Genomic DNA, 15995 nt, shown 5'->3' with positions numbered 1-15995 from the left:
AAGAAAGAGAGAAAGAAAGAAAGAATGAATCTCCTAGCCCAACTCCTCCTTTCCACAGTCGGGGAAACTGAGTCTAGGAGGGAGAGAGCAAAGGAAGTTATATGCCCCAGATGTACAGGGATGGGAAGCCGAGGCCAGGACGGGGCCCTAACTTGAAGCTCCGAGGGAGAGCCTGAATCGCCAAGGGAGCAGCGGGAGCGGGGAGGTAGGGAGGAGGAGGAGAAGCCCGGGGCGCGCCCCTCCAGCCACGGCCCCCTGGCCCCCGTGGGCCCCTTCCGGCCCCTCCCCCAGCCGGCGCACCGTCCCGCCACCTGCTCCCCCGCCCACCGGGGCGGGACTGCCGCCCCCCCCCGTCCCCATGGCAACGCACGGCCCCGGTCGGCCACACTGGCCTCGCTGCCGCGGTACAGCCCATCTGGCCCCAAGCCCGCCCCAGCTGGGCCGCCCGACGCCCCGGTCGCCGGGGGCCCTTACAGCCCCGCAGAGGTCTGAGACTAGGGCAGAAGCGCCAGGCGTCAGGCGTCTACCCATGCCAGCACCTGGGCTAGCCGCTGTGTTCATCCTGATGGGGCAGAAGCCGCTCTAGAAGGACCATCCAGGATGTGCCACACAAACCCCATCCCCGTCCCTGCCACTGCCCCCCCACCCCCCGCAGACGCACCCAATACAGCAGCAGGCGGCATCTCAGGATTAGAGGTCAGCTTTCTGGAGCCAGCCACTGTGGTTGCAGATCCCCAGGTAGTGTGGGGGCAATTTACTTAACCTTTTACCCACCTGAAATTGGAGATGATCATAGAACCTGTCTCATAGGGTGCTTGTGAAGGTTAAGTGGGTCAATATAGAAAAATACATGGAGTCAACACTCAATAAATATCAGCTATTATTTTGAGTGCAGGTGGCAGGTGCTGCAAGAGAGCCTTGGCAGCCCCAGCAGGGGTCCTGATCCAGCCTGGGTGCAGCAGGGGTGGCTTCCTGCAGGAGGCGGTGCTGCTGGAATCTGAGGAAGTAGCTGTTAGCCAGGAAACCCAAGGGAAGAGGGAACAGCAGCAGTGAAGACAGAGACGTAGAGGTGAAAAAATAACGCAGGGGAGGGGAAGGGGCGGGTGTAAGGGAGACTTTCAAAGCCCCTCAGTGTTCCTGGAGAGTAGAGAAAAACTTGGCTTTTAGTCAAAGGGCACTGAGACAGGAGCCACTGTAGAGTTGTGAACAGAGGCATGACCTGTCCCTTGTTTTTCTAGAGATCATTCTAGATGCCATATATGCAGTGACTTGGAGGATCCGGTGGTCTTTTTGGGAGATGCTGAAGCCTGAACCCGAATGAGGGAGATGCAAGGTCAGTGGGAGATGGGGACAGATTCATGGCTATTAAGGAAGGAGACCTGGCAGAAAGGTGACCTATGGGCTGGAAGTAGCTGGAGGGGGAGCTGAGGATGGGCACAGACGCTCAGACTTGAGCACTGAGAGTGTGGCAGGGCCAGAAGAGGGGCAGGTCTGGGGATGGGAGGTGCTCCTGCTTGAGAACACTTGAGTTTGGAGCCAAGAGACCTGGAGACCTGGGCTGGAGAGATAGCCCTGGGAACATGGATGCCTGGAGGCTAACAGATCTTGCCAGGGTCTGAGAGCTGCCCCAGAGTCAGCAGAGGGTGGGGGCCTCACCAGACCAGAGAAGAGGATTTATGCTTCACAATTGGATTCTAAGCTTTGTTTTCCTGGAACCAAGTAGAATATGTCCAAATGACTTCTAACCCAAATTGTCTATGTGCCTTTATCACTGAGGTTGTGGAGTTCAGGGATGAGGGACAGGCAGGAGAGTGCAAGTGCTGACCAGTCCTAGCTCTGTCCATTGCCAGCTGGGAGGGCTTAGGCAAGTCTTCGGTTTTGTTTTTTGGGTTTTTTTTTTTTAAGATTTTATTTATTTATTTTGACAAAGAGAGAGACACGGCAAGAGAGGAACTTCAGCAGAGAGGGACGAGAGAGGGAGAAGCAGGCTTCCTGCTGAGCAGGGAGCCCAATGCTGGGCTCGATCCCAGGACCCTGGGACCCTGACCTGAGCCGAAGGCAGATGCTTAACCACTGAGCCACCAAGGCGTCCCTTCGCCAAGACTTCTCACCATGCCTCAGTTTCCTTCCAGCTACCTACCTTGTAGGGTTATTGTAAGAATTAAATGGGGGTCACCTAGCTGGCTCAGTCAGTGGAGCATGCAAATCTTGATCTCAGGGCTAGGTGTTCAAGCCCCACATTGCATGTGGAGATTACTTAAAAACAGAATCTTAAGGGGCACCTTAAGTGGCTCATTCAGTTAAGTGTCTGCCTTCGGCTCAGGTCACAGTCCTGGGGTCCTGAGATAAAGTCCTGAGTTGGGTTCCCTGCTCAGCAGGGAGTCTGCTCCTCCTTCTACCCCTCCCACTGTTCATGCTCTCTCTCTCACTCTCTCTTTCTCGCAAATAAATAAATAAAATCTTCTAAAAAATAAATAAAATAAAAATCTTAAACAATAAGAATTAAATTAAAAGTAAAAGGTCATGGTCTCTGGCCATCCTTATTAAATATGCAAATTCTAGAATCTTCTCCAAAGCCCAAGAATATGAATTTCCACGAGTGGGTCTGAGAATCTGCAGGTAAAATTGGCCCATCATTGAACTAAAGCCTCCAACTACTGTGCTGGGACTCCTCTGACCCTGGTCCTTCTATGGGGTGGCCCACCCCTCATATTTGCACCCTGGGGCAAGAGTTCAAATGGCAATCCCCTTGCCAGGTCTTCCTTCTCTCCAAAAGTCCTTGTGTGCAGGCCCCATGTCCAAGCTCCTTCCTTGTCCATCCTGTAGGCCTAAGGTTGCAGCAGAGCCCCCGGAGAATAGACCCAGGTCTTGGGAGTGGTCTCAGAGCCCTTTGGGCAGGGAATTCCAGATACCAGGCCCTTGGAGTACAATCTAGAATGATAAACTTGGGCTCCAGTTGGCTGTCCCCTTGGCCCCGTGTATCCCACACCTGGGAGGAGGGGTGGGACTGGAAGCAGGCATAGGGGACCCCGAGATAACAGAGCCAGAGCAGAGGTCTGGCTGCCCAGGTCTGTGGGCTTCCCTGCCTCTGTTTTCAGCCTTTGCCACCAGGCCCTCTGGCCAGCCTATCACTTCCCGGCAGCCACACCATGGAGCCTGCAGCCTCCATCTGCCTGCTCCCTGCCTGACCCTGGCCAAGGTCACCTCAGACTTTGTTTCCAGCCTCTGCTGGACTTGAGAAGTATGGGGTTCTGGGGCCTCCCATACAGCTACCTTGTGGGCCATCACAGTCCATTCATGCCCGTCCCTGGCTTGACATGACAGGTTACATCATTCTTTTTCCTTTTTTAAAGATTTTATTTATTTATTTGAGAGGGAGAGAGAGAGAGAAAGCCTGAGCAGGGGGAAGGGCAGGAGGAGGAGCAGACTTCCCTCTGAGCAGGGAGCCCCTCCTGGGCCTTGCAAGAGCCTTGATCCCAGGACCCTGAGATCATAACCAGAGCCAAAGGCAGATGCTTAACCCACTGAGCCACCCAGGCTCCCCTACATTATTCTTTAAAACAAGGACACTGAGGCTCAAGGCAAAGATGGAGTCAGTATTAAGAACACTGCTGAAAGACAAGGGTTGAGGTGATGCTTTAAAAGACATGACCAGGGCTTCTGGGTGCCTCAGTCCTTGGGCGTCTGCCTTCCATTCAGGTCATGATCCCGGGGTCCTGGGAAGGAGCGCCACATCAGGCTGCCTGCTCTGCGGGAAGCCTGCTTCTCCCTCTCCCACTCCCTCTCTCTCTTGGGTTCCCTCTCTCGCTGTGTCTCTCTCTGTCAAACAAATAAATAAAAACTTTAAAAAATGAAAATAAAAATATAAAGACGTGGTCACCTAACAGTCCTGTCAGAACGATCCCCCATTTACGAGTGAGGACAGGGACAGATTGGCTCAAAAAGGAGAGGTCACTGGCCCCAGGATCGCCCAGATGGTGGGAGGCAAAGTCAGAATTCAAACATAGGCTGGTCAGACCCCCAAGCCCAGACCCCAGGGATGCGTAGTAGGCCTTCAGTAAGGCCTGCCAAGAGGAGCTGAGGATGGTTGGGAACTGGGACAAGCCACCTCCTGGGAGGGAATGTGGGGAATGTCGTCCCCCCACCCCCCCAGGGCAGGGCTGTGGGCAAGGTGACCTTTGGGAAGATAAAGTCAAATTCCAGTCCTCTGAGCCTAGCAGAGGTAGACCTGGGGTGGTACTGCCAGGGACCAGAACCAGTTGCGTCGGGTTCCCCCACCCCCAGCCCCTTCCTGAGCCCTGAGTCACAACTGAGCCCTGTGGTGGGGGTACACGAGGGGAGCCACTGGTCCATGTCAGCCCCTTCTCTTCTCTCCACTGGAATCTGCCAGTGGCACCTTAGCCATGATGCCCCCTGGACATTTCCATTAGGAGGGCCCTGAGAGTCTCAGCCATAACTGTCAGTAACTAAACTCACCATGCTCCCTGACTCCCACCATCCTCCCTGGGGGTGCCACCTCCATGCCCCGACTTGATTGCTCAGATGGCAGGGGGTTAGCCTTGCCTCTTCCTTCCTCCTCTTAACTCCGTCCAGACTCAATCTCCTGAGTCTCCACCTTCTTGCCCTGGTGCCTCCCAGCCTCCAGCCTCAGACCCTCCCACCCCATCTCCCCAGGGCACAGCCTGGTTAAGTTGCCAGATGTGGCAAATAAAATATACAGGACTCTCCGTTGAATTTTAATTTCAGATAAGCAATGAATAATTTTTTTTTTAAAGATTTTATTTATTTATCTGAGAGAGAGAGAGAGAGAGCACAAGCAGGGGGAGCAGCAGCCAGAGGGAGAGGGAGAAGCAGCTTCCCGCTGAGCAGGGAGCCCGATGCGATGCAGGGCTGGATCCCAGAACCCCAGGATCATGACTGGAGCCAAAGGCAGATGTTTACCAGACTGAGCCAACCAGGTGCCCCAACAATGAATCATTTTTTAGTACAAGTATATCCTAAATGTTGCATGGGACATACTTATCCTAAGTAATTGTTTGTTTGTTTGTTTATCTGAAACTTAAATTTACTGGACATCTTGTATTTTACCTGGTAACTCTAAGCTGGTAATTCCCTCCAGTGGTTCCGTGAGGGGGGGAGAATGGAGAACAACACTCCAGCTCTTGGAGCACTCCTTCTCTGCCTGTTACCAGTGACCATTCCATTCTCAGAAACCACCTCGTCCAGGAAACCTTCTGGGTGAGGGGCTGCTCTGTATCATGAGAGGCCACCATACTTCCCTTATGGGAACCCCAAAGGCCCTGCTGGGCTCCATCAGTAAGAGCTCCATGAGACCAGCATCTTGTCATTTTTGTGCTCTGTGTTCCCTAGCGCCTAGCACCTTGCATGGCACCTGGAATGACTTGCTGTGGAACCCTGAGAGAGCCCATTGCCTCCTCCAGGTCACAGCCTCCAACGGTATGAGAAAGGGCCATATGAAATGGTCTCTGAGTCTGCTTTCGGCTCTGATGTCTGCCCATTTCAGCCTGACACTGCCCTCTGATGCTGGAGATCCTGGGCAGGGTGGCACAGGCGAGAACTTGGAGCTCCACTTGGAAGACTGAGGACATGTCCTGAGCTCTGCCCCTATGCAGCCCCAGAAAAGTTCCCTACCCTCCCTCAGCCCAGCCTTTCTCTTCCGCCAGGTTCTGGACAAGTGGGAATGACAGGGCCTGCTGTAAGGACCTGAGCAGGTTGGGAAGGCTTCGATGAAGTAAGTCAGGAAGGTAAGCGACACAGCACAGCACACAGGAGGCCCTCCAAAACACAATATTCCTGCCTGCTCTTCCTACTCAACTGGAAGGCTGCATGGCCCTGGGGGTGGGGGTGCTCAGGCAGTGGGGGCTGTAAGAGCTCCAGGGGGAGGAGGGAGGGAGAAGCCAGGCTGGGAGCATTCAGGCAAGACTTTAAATCTGGTCTTGAATTTATTTATTTATTTCTTTTTAAAGGGCCTGAGCATCTTCTGCAAGGAAACCATTCAGCCCGAGAGAGAGGGACAACCTGAAGTCAGCCCCCACCTCACTCCATCAAGGGGGTTAAGGGTTCTGCCTGAGTGCAAGGTGGGGAGCATGTGGGTGTAGGTGGAGCAGACCCCGGAGACCCAGGTCCAAGAGACCCCACCATGGGGGACTCTCCAGCCTGAGAGCTCCCATAATCTCCTCCAGACCCCTAGGGCTTCCCCAAGTAAACATGCAGCTTTCGGGGCTTGGGGGGGGCACCGAGTGCTCCTTGGCTTCAAAACAAGTTCTTCCACCACCCCTGGTTCAGTTCCAACCCCCTTTTAACCAGTGGGCCCACAAGATGGGGAAATTCCAGCAGGCTCTCCTGGTGCCAGGTCACTGCCTTCCCAAGGCCCCATTGTGGTCTCATCTGAACAATTTGGAGTAAAGAGCAGGGGGTAGTTCCTTCCTTCTAGAACAGGTAGCCCAGGGTTCTTGAGGGTAAGATGACAGTGGGTAACTCAAGTGCTATGAGCCCCCAGAAATGAATTCCTGCCTCTGAACAGAAATCTGGAGACCAGCTCTCTCACTCCACTTCTGTCTCCTCCTTAGGCTCTGCCCTGTCCCCTCTCCTGCCTCCTCCTACCCTCTCATACTCCCTGCCTGTGTTTTGGGGCCCTGCTGAACTAGCTTCCCTGGCCATTAATCAGGCCTCATCTGACCTCAAGGCCAAAGAGCTAAGGGGAGGGAGGCAGGGAGGAGGAGAGGAGGAGGGAAGAAGGGAATTCGCCTGTGGAGACCCGGTCAGTACTGCTCACCTTTGCCTCCCTTGTCTCCTAGAGATCCCCCCGAGTGACCCCACAAGGCAGAACCTATTTATACAGGAGCAGACTCACTCTCCAAGAGCAGAGCTCTTCTGACAGGCACCACACAACTGATAAGGAGCCAGCTCCCCTACTCCTCCTCCTTACTCTAGGGCTCCCAGGTGAAATCTGGGAGCTTAAACTGACCCTGGAGGAAGAAGAGCGTCTCCCCTGTCCGGGGCTTTGGGTCCTAGAGAAGGTCATTCAGGGCTAAAGCCAGTTAGAGCAGGCAGGAGGGCTGGCCTGGCCAGTCCCTGTCCCAAACAGGCTGGGTGGCCTGAGGCAAGTTGCCTCACCTTTCTGAAGAGCCCTTTGTCCAATTAAAATCTGGCCAGAGCGTCCTCTGCCCTCAAGGGAAAAGTGGTAAGTGCCCTAGCTTAGAGCTGGGCTTGATTTCCTATTCTGGTTCTGCTTTTCCCGAGTGGACTAGCTAGAGACCAGTCATTTCCCATGCCTGCGAAATGGGGGTGATCAGGCCATCTCCCTGGGGTTTCGCTGAAGATTGGGAGGTCTCCACTGCTGGTGCCGTGTAGTGGGGAGAAACACGCTGAGAAAGCCTAGTGACAGTGTAGGGACCTAGGGACCCTGGCCTACAAGGTTCCCACCACCTTGCTTTGGGACCAGGGAGGTGGCTCCCCTCCCCCCCATCCCCCACAACGAGGCCAAAGCACTAGAGACTCATGTCTGACCTTTCACCATTTTGAACCCCCTGAGAGCACACCCTCACCCCATCCTACCATCCTTGCCCAGACATACCCATCCTGCTCCATTCTTCCCCATGCTGGTCCAGGGCTCTGTTCCCACCCCATCCCCAAAACAAAAGGGCATTCGACATCTTTGTCCTATGCAGGCTCATTCTCCCAGTATGGGACCCACGAGGCCTTTCAGCTGGGACCAGCCACCTTCCCCCAAGGCCTGACCCAGCTCTCTGAGCGTGGCACTGGAGGAGAGAGCGCACAGATGGGAGGGGCCTCAAAGGAGAGTCCCAACCCCCACCATCAGAATTGGCCGGAAGGAAACCTGGTGGGGGAGGGGAAAGGGGAGGATGCCAGAGCCGCGAAAAGAGGACTGCATTCAGAGGACTTGTTTGAGTTTGGGGTAGGGACTAAGTTAGGGCTCAAACCTACTCTTCTCCTGGCTCCCAGCCAGGGGCTCTTTAAAACTAAATAGGTTTTTAGTAAATGTTCGAGAAACTGGTCCCAACTCTGCCCTGATTTCTTGTATGACCTTGGGTGAGTTCCTTTCCCTCTCTGGGCCTTGGTCTCCTCGGTATAAGATGAAGGGAAAGAACCTGGGGAGTCTCTCCTCTGAGATTTCCTGAGCCAGACCCTAGGCAGGCGCTGGGATACCACAGACAAGCCAGGCTCCCAGAATCTGGCTTTAGGACCCCATCAAGAAGGAGCACAAAATGACTCTGAAGGTAAAATACGTTTCTGTGAGAGTAGGATCCCCCCAAATGAATCTAACCTCCCTACCCTCGAACTGATACAGTCCTAGACAACCTCCAAAGCCCTTTACTCCCCTTGGTCTATCAGTAAGCTTGTAAGACAAACAAGACCAAATAGTGTTCTCCTTTCACCGAAAATAAGGCTGCAGGCGTACAGAGGACAGGCCCTGACCTGCCCTGGGAGAGATGCCTGAGTCAAGGGGGAAAGATGGACAGCAGATACTCTGGGCAGGGAGGGTGTGGGGGGGGCACGTGAGCAAGGGAGAGAGCAGCCACACAGGTGCCTTGGTTCCTTAGGCTGGGGCTGGAGTGTGGGCTATCCCTGAGGGGAGCAGACAGAGGAGGCTGAAGGCTGTTGGCTCTCAGGCTAAGGAGCCGATCCTGTGGGTGCTGAGGAAAACAGGGGTTTCTGCCAGGCCTGTTTATCCGCTACTGTCACTACTGTCATCGGAAGGGGAGTGAACGGTGGCCCGGACTGAGAGGGAGGGATCCGGGACAGCTGTGCACACAGGTAGCTTCTGACAAAGGGGCCAGGGAGCCTCCCCACACCATGGGGGCGGGGGGAGCAGAGCAATTCCTCTCTCGGGAAAGAGGGGAAGTGAGCGGGGAGATGAAGCAGGGGAGAGGAAATGAAAGATTAAGTGCATCAAGGCCATAAAGCTCAGAAATGTCCAGCCGGATGGATTCCCAGCTTATAGATACATTTGTGCGCAAGAACCCTCAGCCAGGTCTGGGACCCCACCAAGAGCTGCCACCCAAGGAGGCAGAGGCCATCACGGAGGCTGGATGGGACCCTGCAGGCCCCTGGCCTCCTCTCTGGCCCGCGCCTCCCCCCTCCCCACCATTCCCAACCTACCCCCAACTCCCCCGGCTGGCTGACAGCCCAGCTGCAAGCAATTGTGGGAGCCTCCAGCCTGGAGAGCTTCGTCCCACAAAGGGCCCTGGTAAATAGCAGCCCACACCCCAGACGGCCTGCACACCCCCCTCCTTTGCAGCCCCCTGCCCGGAAATTTAAAACAACTGCTCAACATAGTCTTAAATCCTCCAGGAAGGAGCTCCGGTAAGAAGGCCAGGCAGGAAGCCTGAAACGGGCCAAGGCCCTGCCTGGAGCTCCCTCCCTCCACAGCTCCCACACTGAACTCCCCTGAACTATCACCCCCTAAAGTCTCACCCTGGGCTTCCCAGCCCCTGGGGTTCCCATGCTGGGGTTCACTGCAGCTCCAGCTTCTCCGAATTGCCAAGGACACTGCGAGCACCCCGCGCACAGGATGGTTTTGCCCCTTGCTTGCACCCCGCCCAGGGCCTGTCACAGAGCCCACGTGCAGTGTATGTGTGAAGGGTGAAGGAAGGAAGCCACCAGGGGACCCTGACCCATCACTCTGTTCTTGGGCCCTCAGTTTCCTCATCTATCAAATGGGCCTGATAACTTTTACCCTGCCTACTTCCCACAGTTGTGAGAGTTAAATAAGAATCTTTGTGCAAGCATTTTAGGAACTGCAAAGCTGGCCTGTGTTCCTGACCTTGGTGTGCTCATCTGTAGAATGGGGGTCCCTTCCAGCTTTGCTATTCTGAGACTCAGGATGTTCCTTAAATACTCGCTGGGCATTCAGGGGAGGACAGAGGATGTAGTGTCTGGAAAGAGAGTCCGGTTCAGGGCTCGGAAGGCCCCTACTTTAGTTACAGAGTAGCCTGCTACTCACTGTATGATCTCTGGGCCTCAGTTTTCTTCTCTCTACAATGGGCATGGGTGGACACGGAATGCCTGACCTCTCACATTCAAGCTCTATGATGACAGGACCCTAGCCAGAGGGCAGTGGGGAACCACTGATGGCTTTGAGCAGGAGAGTCACATGATCCCAGTCATGTTTCAGAGCCCTTGCTCTCACACTGCGGTGGTTTCTGGGCAGAAGGGCAGGGAGGCCAGAGTCTGGAGGCCTGGAGGATGGCAGCCTGAGTGCCTTCTTTATGCTGTGCCTAGTCTTGGACTATTCTGCCTCTTTCCCATGTCCCTGCTTTTTCAAAATCATCCAGGACCTGGTTCAGAGAGTACTTCCTCCCGAGGGTCTTCCCAGCATGTCTCCGATGCGGTCACTTCCTCTGCCTTGTGGTTTCCCAGCTCTGCATTCCCCCCTCACCGGACCAGTGTGGATTACTGTTGTGTGTGTGTGTACACATGAGTGCATGCATGTTCTCTCCCGGGCTGTGAGCACCAGAGGTCAGGGTGGGTCCCTGCCCCCCCCCCCCATATTATCTCTGGCACCCATCACCTGGCCTCGCCCAGAGGAGGTGCTCAGTACCTGCATGCAGAGTGCTGAGGATCCTGGGCACCCTGCTCTCTGAGTCCACCTGCCGGATGGGAGACTGGGCTCCAGCCCCAGCTTAACTGCTGATAGCCCTGTGACCTTGGGCCGGTTGCTTCTCCTTTCTAGACCAAGGACCTTTTGTGGCCAAATAGGAATTACCCTGATTATTCATTTTTTTTTTTAAGATTTATCTATTTATTTGACACAGAGAGAGAGAGAACACAAAAAGGGGAAGCAACAGAGGGAGAGGAATAAGCAGGCTCCCCAAGGAGCAGGGAGCCCGACACGGGGCTCGATCCCAGGACCCCAGGATCATGACCTGAGCCAAAGGCAGACACTTAACCAACTGAGCCACCCAACTGCCCCATGATTATTAGTTCTTGAGTCAGACCTCTGAAGGAAGGGAGCAATTCTTAGGCTCCCTCCACTGGCTGCCTGCCTTCCCTCTCCATTTCCTTGGCTTTGCCCTGGATCATGGTGAGCTGTGACCAGTGCAATTCCCACCAGACCACTGAGAACCTCATCCCTGGGTCCTGCAAGGTGCTGCACACAGAGGGGCACAAGACAGGACTGTATAGAGCCGCTTGTCCACTCCATGGCCCCAGGAGAGGGAGCCCGGTAGGATCTCCATAAACAGCGGTAGGCATCAAAAGCAGGGCTTACCAAGCGGCTGGGAGAGTCCAGTGTCCAAGCCCCAGCCCAGCCTCAGTCCCCACACCCTCCTGCCCAGCCATCCTCCTGGAGCTAGCTGGTCTGGCCTCCCTGAGAGGTGTGGGGAAGGGGTGCTGTCAGCCCCCAAAGCAGATGGATCTTTAGCCAGCACCACACTGCCCCAGGCAAGCCCTGCATGAATCTCAGCCAGAATCCCCCTCCCACTCCCCCCGCCCCCACGGGCTGGGACAGACCTCAGCCAGCAGGCCTCCCAGCTTTGATCAATACAGGGCAGGCAGCCAAGGCGGCTGCAGGCTCCATCCTCCCAGGAGGCCCCAGCTCAGCCGGGGTCACATGGGGGAGGGGCCCCGCAGCCTGGCTAGGGGGCTCTGGGGGTAGGGCGGGGCTGGGGAGAGCAGGAAAGGCAGATACAGGCAAAGCTCCTGCCATGCTTCACTCCATCACCTGCTCACTCCCTCACCCACATCGGTGGGGTCCGCAAATATTTGCTGGGCATCAGTTTTGCACCAGGCCCTGGCATTGGCCCTGGGGCACAGGGAAGACAAGGCAGCAGCTTTTGTGAAACTGATGGTAACTCTCATCTGGGAGAGAGACAGCAGGGGAATGAAACAAAGAAAAATAAGAGGTAGTTTCAAAAGTTGATACATACAGAATAGGATACAGGGACAGAAACATGGGGCGACATGCCCCATGGTGAGCTAGGAGGAGGCCGAGGAGGGTAACGTCTGAGCAGAGACTCAGATGAAGATACCCACCAGGCTACCTCAGTCCACCTTCCAGAAGCAGATGCTAAGATGGAGAGCCGTAGGCAGGAAGAGGTGAGTGAGTGAGAGAAGCAGGGCAGAGTAAAGGAGGGAGGACTGTGCACTCAAGTCACAACAAAAGCCTCTGCTGACCCCCAGAAATCTAGGAGCAAGGAGAGCCTCTCCAAGCTGTCCCAGTTCCAGGCAACAAGCCCGGCCTTTGTGCCCTCACACTGAGCCGCCACTGGGTAGCTAGCTGCTCGCTGGATGGGGCAAGACTTTGGGCAGGCTGGCTCTCTTCAGAGGAGACATTCCAACAGAGTCTCAACTGAGAGCAGACGGGGGAGTGAGCACCTCTGCCCTAAAGGGGAGCCTAGGTGGTACCCCTCAGCACTGAGGAGGTGTGGTATGATTTGCAGGAAGAACATTCCAGATAGAGCAACAGCAAGTGAAAATCCCTGAGGCAGAAATGAGCTTAGCTTGTCTAAGGCACAGAAAGAAGGCCAGCCTCGTGTGGTGGAATGAAGGACACTTCCAGGACAGTGGTCAGAGAGCAGGTGAAGGCCAGACCAGAAGGGCCTGTGAACCAAGACCCCAGAGGGCCTTAAGGGGAGTGTGATCTGGTAATTCCCCATTACTGCTACCCTGGCTTCTAGGTGGGGCAGGGGAGGGGATGGGGAGAGCAGTGGGAGGCCCCAGGAGGGGTCCAGGTGGGAGGGCTCCAGATAAATCTCGGCTGTCAACTGGGTGTTGTAGCAATGCTTCCAGCGCCCTGTGGGGGACATTAAACCAGATGAATTTGACTTTTTCCAACCTTAAGATCCTGAAATCTTGGGGCACCTGGGTGGCTCAATGGCTTAAACCTCTGCCTTCAGCTCAGGTCCTGATCTCAGGGTCCTGAGATCTAGCCCCGCATTGGGCTCTCTGCTCAGCAGGGAGCCTGCTTCCTCCTCTTTCTCTCTCTCTGCCTGCCTCTCTGCCTACTTGTGATCTCTATCAAATACATAAAATCTTAAAAAAAAAAAAAAAAAGATCCTGAAATCTTTTGGCTTGGGGAAGGAACCTCAGAGACTGTCTTCGTTCCTCTCCCTCACCTGGAAACAAAGTCCCTTTCCAAAGCCCTTGCTGTGCCCCCAGAGGGACTGAGGAGCTCACTCCCACCATGGATCACTCTGCTGGAAAGTTCTGGGAGCTCACTCCTTGTAGCTATTCCCAGAGGTCCCTGCTCTGCTCTGGGCCACACTAACCACATCTGTTCTCTCTGTCCCAGTAGTCCCCAGAAGGTAAAGACATGCTCCTCTCTCCACTCCCACCCCAGGTCTTGTCTGGTGAGGATCTCACGTGATGCCCCCTCCCTACCTCGAGCCAGGATCCTTGCCAGCCCACTGACTTATTGCTGTGATGTGCGTCTGATTCTGCAAAGGTATGGAGAGAAGTCATTTTGTAGAATTTGTAAGAGGAAAACATCTTCTTCTCTTATTTTAAAGAGATGTATTTATTTGAGAGAGCGAGAGAGAGAGAGAGTGAGCAGAGGAGGGTGGGGCAGAGGGAGAGGGAGAGAATCTCGGGCAGACTCCCTGCCGAGCATAGAACCCGACGTAGGGCTCGATCTCACCACTCTGAGATCATGACCAGAGCCAAAATCAAGAGTTGGACACTTGACCAACTGAACTGCACAGATGCCCCATTTTCTCCTTTAAGAAAAATTTTTTGTGTATTTTCTTCTGAGCCCTGACGCATGTAGAGGCCTAAGCAGGCTGGGACTTAGGACCACGGGGCTCTGGCCTGTCCATGTGACTTTGGACTAGTGTCTTCCCCTCTCTGGGCTTCATTTGCTTCTCTGTAAATGAGGCTGGCCAACTGGGTGGTATTTAAAAGCTGAACCAAAATACTGTGAGTCTATGTGGAGATCTGCCCTGTGTAGATCTTCTTCCAAACCTAAGCCAAAGGATTTTTTCTTTCTTTTTTTTTTTTTTTAAGATTTATTTATTTATTTATTTATTTGACAGAGAGAGATCACAAGTAGGCAGAGAGGAGGGCAGAGAGAGAAAGGGGGAAGCAGGGTCCCCGCTGAGCAGAGCTCGATGTGGAGCTCGATGTGGGGCTTGATATGGGGCTTGATCCCAGGACCCTGAGATCACTACCTGAGCGGAAGGCAGAGGTTTCACCCCACTGAGCCATCCAGGTACCCGCAAAGGATTTTCTATTTTCTCTTCCTATGACTCCTAGGGTCAGAGAACTGCAGACTCTTGGAGCTGGAAAGGTCTCAGAAAGTTTAACCAACTCCCCCTGCTCCATGCCACTGCTTTGTTGTACTTTATTTCAACACCATCAGTTGATTATCTCTACCTCCAGAGTTTGCACACCTCCAAACTTGGGAGGCTCACTACCTCAAGAAAGTTCTTCAGCTAAACACAAAGAGTCTATGAGTAACATAGTGCCTCTTGTCTTGCTCTGTGTCACTGCTCACTTGTTCATTTGTTCATTTTCTTTCACTCAGCAATATTTATTGGGCCTCCATCAAATGAAGCAGGATACTCACAGCCCAGCATTAGAGCAAAATCATAATTATAAAGGTAGTTTATGGTCGTTGAGCACTCATGCAGAGGCTAGCATTTTACTAAGCACTGCAAACACACGACCTCATTCAATCATCACAGTTGCCTCCTTGTTTACAAATGAACAAATTGAGGGTTAGGGAAATGTGACACTGGGTCCCAGTAGGAAACAGATGGCAACTGAAGGGTTTCTTGCAGAGTCACATAAAAGGACAATTTACAGAAGTGGCAAGGGTGAGGGAAACGTACAAGGGTTGGTGGGGTGCCCCGAAGGTTAGCAACAGTGGGGAGCCCTTACCACCTATAGGTCTGAAGGGAAAAGAAGTGAGAAAGGCTCTCACTAGCAGCTAGTGAAGCTGGGGTTGTGAAAGTGGGGGTACCTGATGGGAGCCATGGCTGTGGAAAATGGTGTTAGGAGTAGAAGAATGAGTTCCCTTTTCTCTCCCTCCTGCTGGGACTTCCCATTGTTTGAATCCATAGGGAAACAGAAGGCAATGTTTTTCAGTGATATCGTCCATAGAGGTCAGGCTTCTGGGCACAGGGAAAAGAATAAATCTTGGTGGGAGTGTGCACACTGAATCACCAACCCAGAGAGTTAGGTGACTTGTCTAAGGTCTCAAAATCAGGGAGTCGTGAAGCCGTGGAAATAAAGACATGGTGATTTGTGTGCTGTATTCAAGTTTTAAGATCATGAAGGAGGGAGTTGTCGATGGGCTTAGAAGGGTTTGGAGCAGCAGTTTGTGGGACAAGAAAGGGGAAAGGATATTCCAGAAAGGCTGAAGGTGATGCAGGAATACACCTGTTGGGCAAGAGTGAGCCACTCTGCAGGGCTGGAGAGAGCTGGGAAGGTTCCAGGAACCTCTTGGGGGAGGTGGAGAGGGAGCTTAAAAGTGTTAGTATTGGAACAAGATAAAGCCACTACTCATCCACTAATTTACTTAAAATATGTATTGATTGAGCTTCTGCTGTTTGCCAGGGACTGTGCTAGGAGTTGGGGTTATGGCCACAAAAAGTGCAGTTCGGTTCTGTTCAGTCACGGTCCTAACTTTGTGGAGCTTATGGTCTATTAGGGGGATGGTGGAAGCCATGCCATGAGCTAATGACAGTGGGGATCAGTGGTCTGAAAATGAATCTGGATTTTCTCCTGTAAGCAATGGGACACACTGATGGACATTGACATTTTAAACTTTTTAAGGCTTTTAAAAAATTAAGGTATAGCTTACAAATAGTAGATTGCCCAAATCTCAAATGTATGGCTTGGTAAATTATAACCACTATTCAGATCAAGACTCAGAACATTTCTCATGCCTGGAAAGTTCTCTCATGCCCCTACCCAGCCATACCCCCAAGAAGTAACCACTATTTTGATTTTTACCACTATATAGTTATTTTTGCTTGTTTTTGAGCTCCATATAAATAGAATCCTACAGC

The 15995-nt window shown here is 53.5% G+C and overlaps 1 long non-coding RNA gene across 2 annotated transcripts; it reads left to right on the top strand.

Moving 5' to 3' along the window:
• The first annotated feature begins 385 nt into the window (after positions 1 to 385).
• Positions 386 to 13421, top strand: LOC101691755. Of its 2 annotated transcripts, XR_199318.3 has the most exons (5): positions 386 to 738; positions 1239 to 1333; positions 5685 to 5765; positions 5988 to 6098; positions 13325 to 13421. It is a non-coding gene; the product is annotated as an uncharacterized LOC101691755 (long non-coding RNA). The 2 variants fall into 2 exon arrangements; XR_006601590.1 differs by lacking the exon at positions 13325 to 13421 and having other exon boundaries at positions 5988 to 8032.
• The last annotated feature ends 2574 nt before the right edge of the window (positions 13422 to 15995 follow it).

The sequence above is a fragment of the Mustela putorius genome, unplaced genomic scaffold (genome assembly GCF_011764305.1).
Source record: "Mustela putorius furo isolate JIRA1106 unplaced genomic scaffold, ASM1176430v1.1 tig00003853_pilon_pilon_pilon, whole genome shotgun sequence".
NCBI classification, from domain to species: Eukaryota; Metazoa; Chordata; class Mammalia; order Carnivora; family Mustelidae; genus Mustela; species Mustela putorius.
The sequence above is the reverse complement of the archived record's forward strand: the minus strand, read 5'-3'. Positions and strand labels throughout refer to the sequence as shown.